Source organism: Myotis daubentonii, chromosome 6 (genome assembly GCF_963259705.1).
Source record: "Myotis daubentonii chromosome 6, mMyoDau2.1, whole genome shotgun sequence".
NCBI classification, from domain to species: domain Eukaryota; kingdom Metazoa; phylum Chordata; class Mammalia; order Chiroptera; family Vespertilionidae; genus Myotis; species Myotis daubentonii.
In genome coordinates, this window is record NC_081845.1 from 14,511,520 (window position 1) to 14,518,075 (window position 6,556).

At 39.4% G+C, this 6,556-nt stretch overlaps 1 pseudogene; it reads right to left on the reverse strand.

Moving 5' to 3' along the window:
- Positions 1–4,169: 4,169 nt before the first annotated feature.
- On the reverse strand, positions 4,170–5,310 carry LOC132236656 (elongation factor 1-alpha 1-like; annotated as a pseudogene).
- Between the last annotated feature and the right edge of the window lie 1,246 nt (positions 5,311–6,556).

Consider the following 6,556-nt stretch of genomic DNA (forward strand, 5'->3'; position numbering starts at 1 on the left):
AAAATATAACCAGAAATATTAAAAGATGTGGAGCATAGTATGTGAGCCGTAATAACTGATCAATACATTGTCACTACAAAAGTGATGTTTTACTAGCAAGTGCTGTTGCTAATAAGCAATGTAATCAAATGTCTATTTATCTTAAAAACTTTGTCACATGAAAGTAAAGATCATGTTTCATAAGCTTTATTAGCTAACACATATCGAAATCTTTGGCACATACTAGATGCATAATAACTTTTGTAGATTTGAAATTAAATTATAAATTTCTCATGTGTGAATGTAAACCACTTTCTGAGATTATTTTTAAAAATGTCTAAGGAATAAAAATGTCTTATGTTGACCGCACCCTGTTAAAACAGAGTTTATTCTTATTTGTATTGTATAGTTAAATATCCTCAGAGGTCCTGTTCTCCTGCCGGCTCACTCCATGCTTCCTTTTACAATCTTATAGACTCTCAATCTTTATTTTCCAAGTCTGACTATTTGTTTCTTTTATTTTCCTTTCACTGTTTTAAAGCATTTTGTAGACTTTTCTATAATATTTAAGGAGGTGAAGCTGGGTAACATAAAATTATCTTTATTCCTACCATGTCTTTCTTATTTATTTATTTATTTATTTATTTATTTATTTATTTATTTATTTTCCCATTGATTTTTAGAGAGAGAAGAAGGGAGAGGAAGAGTAAGAAACATTGATGTGAGAGTGGAAATCGATTAGTTGCCTCCTGCACATTCTCCATTGGGAATCCTGGGCATGTGCCCTGACCAGGAATCGAATATGCAGCCTTTCCTTGGACAGGATGTGCCCAACCAACTGAAAACAGGACATGGTCTTAGTTATTTTAACTGATACCATTTAATACTGTTCTTAATTATCCTCAAAAGGTATATGTATGGTTTTTTACTTTTTCTGTCTGACTTTTTTTGCTTAGCATGATATTCACAAGATCCATCAATGTCATAAATGGCAGCATTCCATCTTTTCTGATTGCTGGGTAGTATTTCACTGTACATACGTGCCACATTTTTATCCAATCATCTATCAAAGGACACTTCAGTATTTTAAAACAACTCTTCTGTATAGACATTCTATATCACTTTCTCTAAAATACTGTTTGTTAATCTATATTCCCATCCAAAAATGATTCATCTTTATCTATGATATACTGTGATGTACAAATACCTGGTATTGAAAGTAAAATCTATTTTAAGCCTACCTTTACAACCTTATATTTTGTCATTCTCATTACAAAAACTCCTGTGTATGCCATATTCTTTGACTCATGCTCTTTCTCAAATAACTTTTTAAAAAATCCTTTCTAAACATTTACTTTATAGCTTTATAGGGACCTCTCTCCTCATTCTTGGAACTTATGGTGCTTGTTATCTATACCTCTTATTTATTCACTAATCAAACATTTCCCTGATAAAGAGTGGATTGTGATTAAAGGAACACTGCTTTGAAAGATAAGAGACCACACTGGCAATGTTTAATTGCAGTTTGCCAGTGAGAAGCTGTGTGACCCTGGCAAGTAAGTCAAACTTCTCTTGGTCTCAGGTTTAGAAAGTCTTGGTAAACGTTTTAATATATCTTTATAAAAACTTCTTCCAATCTAAGAATTTGTGTTCTGTAAAATCATGGAATGCTGATTCACTGTTCTTCAAAGAAATACAAATTAATATAAGTGATTATCATTTTGTACCCATTAGACTGATAAAAATTTAAAGAGTTTTAACATATATACTACTATAACAGACATAATGAAAAATCACTTTCATTCATTATTGGTAGAAATGTGAAGTGTTTATATGTATATGTGGTGTGTGTGTGTGTGTGTGTGTGTGTGTGTGTGTGTTGTCCCAAAAAATGTATACACAAACTCTGAATAATTATCAGGCAGTTTTTATTAAAATACATTTCACGTTCAAAATTGAGCGATCAGGTGTTAGAGTATGTATACACTTTTGGGGGACTATGCACACACACACATATACAGAAACTTTCATTCTTGGAAATATCTTATAGAAATAAAAAGCGTCAATATTTTAAACATGTATGTACATGGATGTTAGTTGGTGTATTGTTTAATATAAAAGAAGTTATTGCTCAAAATGGCAAAACAAGCAAATGAAATCTGATAGTAGATAAAAGTTTGCCCATCAACAGTTCAAATAGGTTTATAATTCATTCAAACTGTTGTCAACAAATGTGTTAGCATTACATGAGACGACTTGTGAGAACTTTCATGAAGTTTATTTGCATGAGAAAAGCACAGAAAGACATCGACAGAGCAGGATGCAATCATAAACAGCATTTCTCACCCACAACTGCTCTTATAGACTATTTAGTAGAGCTCTAGAATTTTTGCTGCTGGACAGAATATAGGGCAAACTTGTAGTTTACTGCTCACTATTAGATAACAAGACATCTTTTTAATCATTTTGGCTTAAAATATTCAGTAATTAATATGTCTAGTCAGTGTCATAATTAAAGACTTCGTACAAAGTTAAAGCTTCTCCTCTCCCCAGCTCTGGTTTGATGCTAAAGGGGAGGCTATCTGCTTGCCTGTGTCCCTCCTCTACCCACAATTGGCTAACCATGGTTTCTGACTCCTCCAGCATCAAGGGAGTGGTGGTGGAAGAAGAGAGGAGGAAAAATATGTAAAAGATCAGGAAAGATTTTACGTGACTAGGTTACTCTGAGTTGGCACTCTCTGGACTTGGCACCTGTTTAAAGCTGACTCTACTTCTAATGAATAGTTTGTGGGTTCTTTGGAGAACTTCCCATTACTGGACATGTCTCCCTGCACGTCACTTGACTCGGGCTGATGCAACTCTTTGTCTGGTGGTTTCCAAGTTCTTCCTAGTCCCCTGGGCATCTGCTGGTGCACTTCCGCTTTCCTTAGCAAAGTCATCTCACCACTCCATATTAACCTCTTCGGCAGGACTCAGAACAACTCTACATCAACTCTCTTTTTGGCCCAAATCCTGTCCACAGGAAAGGTAGACACACGGTTGGCTCTCTGTTGATAGGCCACAGTTGATTCCTAATAAAGGCCCTCTGCTCTGCTGACACAGTCTCCTTTATCAGTTCTCTCACCTTTAGCTCTGTCGGAACTGGGGTCATGTGTCAAGCTACCCAAATGGTTTCTTTGAAGTTCCTGTCACTAGGTAAACCCTTCCACCTGTTTCTCCCCCTGCCCCGGGGGGAGCAGAAATTAAAACTCTCAGCAAATTGATAGCTCTTCAATGAAGTCTTCTCTTCAGTCTCCGACTCTGGCCTCTTCAACCTCAACCCTTTTAAATCCTGAAGACAGGTATGGGGAATGGTTTGAAATTTGGTGTTCAAACCTCTACTCGGCACACCCTGCCTAGATGATCAAGTGGTCAGGCCTCAAACTGAGATAGTTACCTTTTAATGTTTTGATATAATCCTACTTTATGCGTATTAATTAGGTATTGTTGCGTCACAATATTACCACAAATTTAGTGGCTTAACACATCACACATTTATTATCACAGTTTCTGTGAATGAAGTGACTGGGCATGGCTTAACTAAGTCCTCGCTTCAGAGTCTTACAGGGCTGCAGTCAGGGTTGTTAGCTGGGGCTGCGTTCTCATCTGAGACTTGACTGGGTGAGGATCCACTTCCTAGCTCGTGTGGTGCTGGCAGCACTCAGTTCCTTGTGAGTGGCTGGGCTGAGGGCCCACGTTCTTGCTGGTTGTTAGCCCTCAGTCCTTTGCCCTGTGGACTTTTCCAATATGGCCACTTGCTTCCTCAAAACCAGCGAGGGAGAGACAGTCTTTCATCAAGATAGGCATTATATATATATATATTTTTTAATATATTTTATTGATTTTTTACAGAGAGAAAGGGAGCGGGATAGAGAGTTAGAAACATCGATGAGAGAGAAACATCGATCAGCTGCCTCCTGCACACTCCCCACTGGAGATGTGCCCGCAACCAAGGTACATGCCCTTGGCCGGAATCGAACCTGCGACCTTTGAGTCCGCAAGCCGACGCTCTATCCACTGGGCCAAACCGGTGAGGGCTATAATTTTATGTAACATAATTACACACATGTAATTTATGTACACCCAATCATTGCTGTACTGAAGTTATTAGAAATAAGTCAAAGATCTCACCCCTACTCAAGATGAGGGAATTATTCAAGAATGAGACTCTCAAGTGGTGAGGATGATGGGGGCCTCTTCAGTTCAGCAAATTTGCAAGCAATTATGATTTGTGTGACAATCCAGCACAGGTGCATGTCCAGCACTGACCTGGCCTGGATGGCTCAGGATAATCACCTGAGCTGTGAAGACAGCTGCTTCCACTGGTGGGTCATTTTCGCTGTCACCAGCCACACTGCCACAGAGAACATCTTTGACAGACATGTTCTTGACATTGAAGCCCACATTGTCCCCAGGAAGAGTCTCACTCAAAGCTTCCTGGTGCATTTAATAGACTTCAGTTGTAATATTGAATGGAGCAAAGGTGACCGCCATGCTGGGTTTGAGAACACCAGTTTCCACGTGGTGCCCACAGGGACAGTACCAATACGGCCAGTTTTGTAGACATCTTGGAGGGGCAGACACAGGGGCTTGTCAGTTGGACGACTTGGTGGCAGGATGCAATCCAGAGCTTCAAGCATTGTGATTCCACTGTCATTGCCATATTTTTGGGTGACCTCCCATCCCTTGAACCAAGGCTTATTAGCACTTGGCTCCAGCATGTTGTCACCATTCCAACCAGAAATTGGCACAAAGGCTACTGTGTGAGGGTTGTAGCCAATTTTCTTAACAATTTCCTCGTATCTTTTCTGGCTGTAGGTTGGCTCAGTGGAATCTATTTTGTTAGCACCAACAATCAGCTGTTTCACACCCAGTGTGTAAGCCAGAAGGGCATGCTCATGGTTCTGTCCATTCTTAGAGATATCTGCTTCAAAATCACCTGCAGCAACAATCAGGACAGCACAGTCAGCCCGAGATGTGCCTGAAATCATGTTTTTGAAGTTTCTATGTCCTGGGGCATCAGTGATGGTCACATAATACTTGCTGGTCTCGAATTTCCACAGGGAGATATCAATGCAGATGCCACGCTCACGTTCAGCTTTCAGTTTATCCAAGACCCAGGCATCCTTGCAGGAGCCCTTCCCCATCTCAGCAGCCTCCTTCTCACAATTTCAATGGTTCTTTTCAATGGTTGATCCCACCGCATTTGTAGATCAGATGGCCAGTGGTAGACTTGCCAGAATCTCTGTGTCCAATGACTTCCATGTTGATGTGAGTCTTTTCCTTTCCCATTTTGGGTTTGATTTAGTGGTGGTTTTCAGGACACCTGTGTTCTGGTGACAAACCCCATCGGAAAAAGAATGTCCAGCAGGACTAGGGCACTTATATCCGGCTCTGCCCCACCCTCCAGGACAGGGCGGGGCCAGCATGCCACAGACTTTTCCAGTTTACCCCTCGCCACCTCCACCCCCCCACATTTTAGTTCTCCCCTATGACGACCCATCTTCATTACTGCCTCTTCATTTTTATTACCTGTCACTGCCAGCAAACTGGGAGCTCCCTTTCATCTCCTATCACCAGATATGTGTACTGTGGGTGGCATATTGGCAATATGTGTTGACAAATAAGTGAATCTTGCATTTATTTTTTATAATGTGTCCTTCCTCTACATCATCACTCATGTATACTTCTCTGCCCTCTTTACCACTTTCTGCTCTACAAGGCCTAAGCATTTTATAGCTGGAAGGAATCTTAGAAATGAAGCATCCAGCATTTTTCAAGGTGCAGACTATGAAGTTTGCTAGACTCTATAAGTACATTAGAGTACTTATTAAAAATGTATATTCCTGGTTGCCAACCCAGATCTACTGAATCAGAATCAAATGGATAGGGGTAATGAACAGTTCTTATTACCAATCTCCTGGGCTATTCTCATGCAAATTAACATCCTAGTTTACTGTAGCACAATTCCTCAATTTAGAAATAGAACAAAAAGGAGTCCTTAGGACCTGAGAACTCCTTTAATATTATCAAATTAACTAATTTGATAATATTTGAGATTGTGACAAAGTTAATGCATTTTTAAATTTCTCTCTTCCTGATTTTGTGATATTTAAGGGCACATGTGAGTAGCAATGTTCATATTTTTAGCATCAAATTAACTTCCTAGAGAATGTGTTAGATTACTTAGATTAGAACAGCGGTTCTCAACCTGTGGGTCGCGACCCCTTTGAGGGTCTAATGACCCTTTCACAGGGGTCGTCTAAGACCATCGGAAAACACATATATAATTACATGTTGTTTTTGTGATGAACCATTATGCTTTAATTATGTTCAATTTGTAACAATGAAAATACATCCTGCATACCAGATATTTACATTACGATTCATAACAGTAGCAAAATTACAGTTATGAAGTAGCAACGAAAATAATTTTATGGTTGGGGGTCACCACAACATGAGGAACTGTATTAAAGGGTCGCAGCATTAGGAAGATTGAGAATCACTGGATTAGTAGCAAGACATTGACTTGCACTGT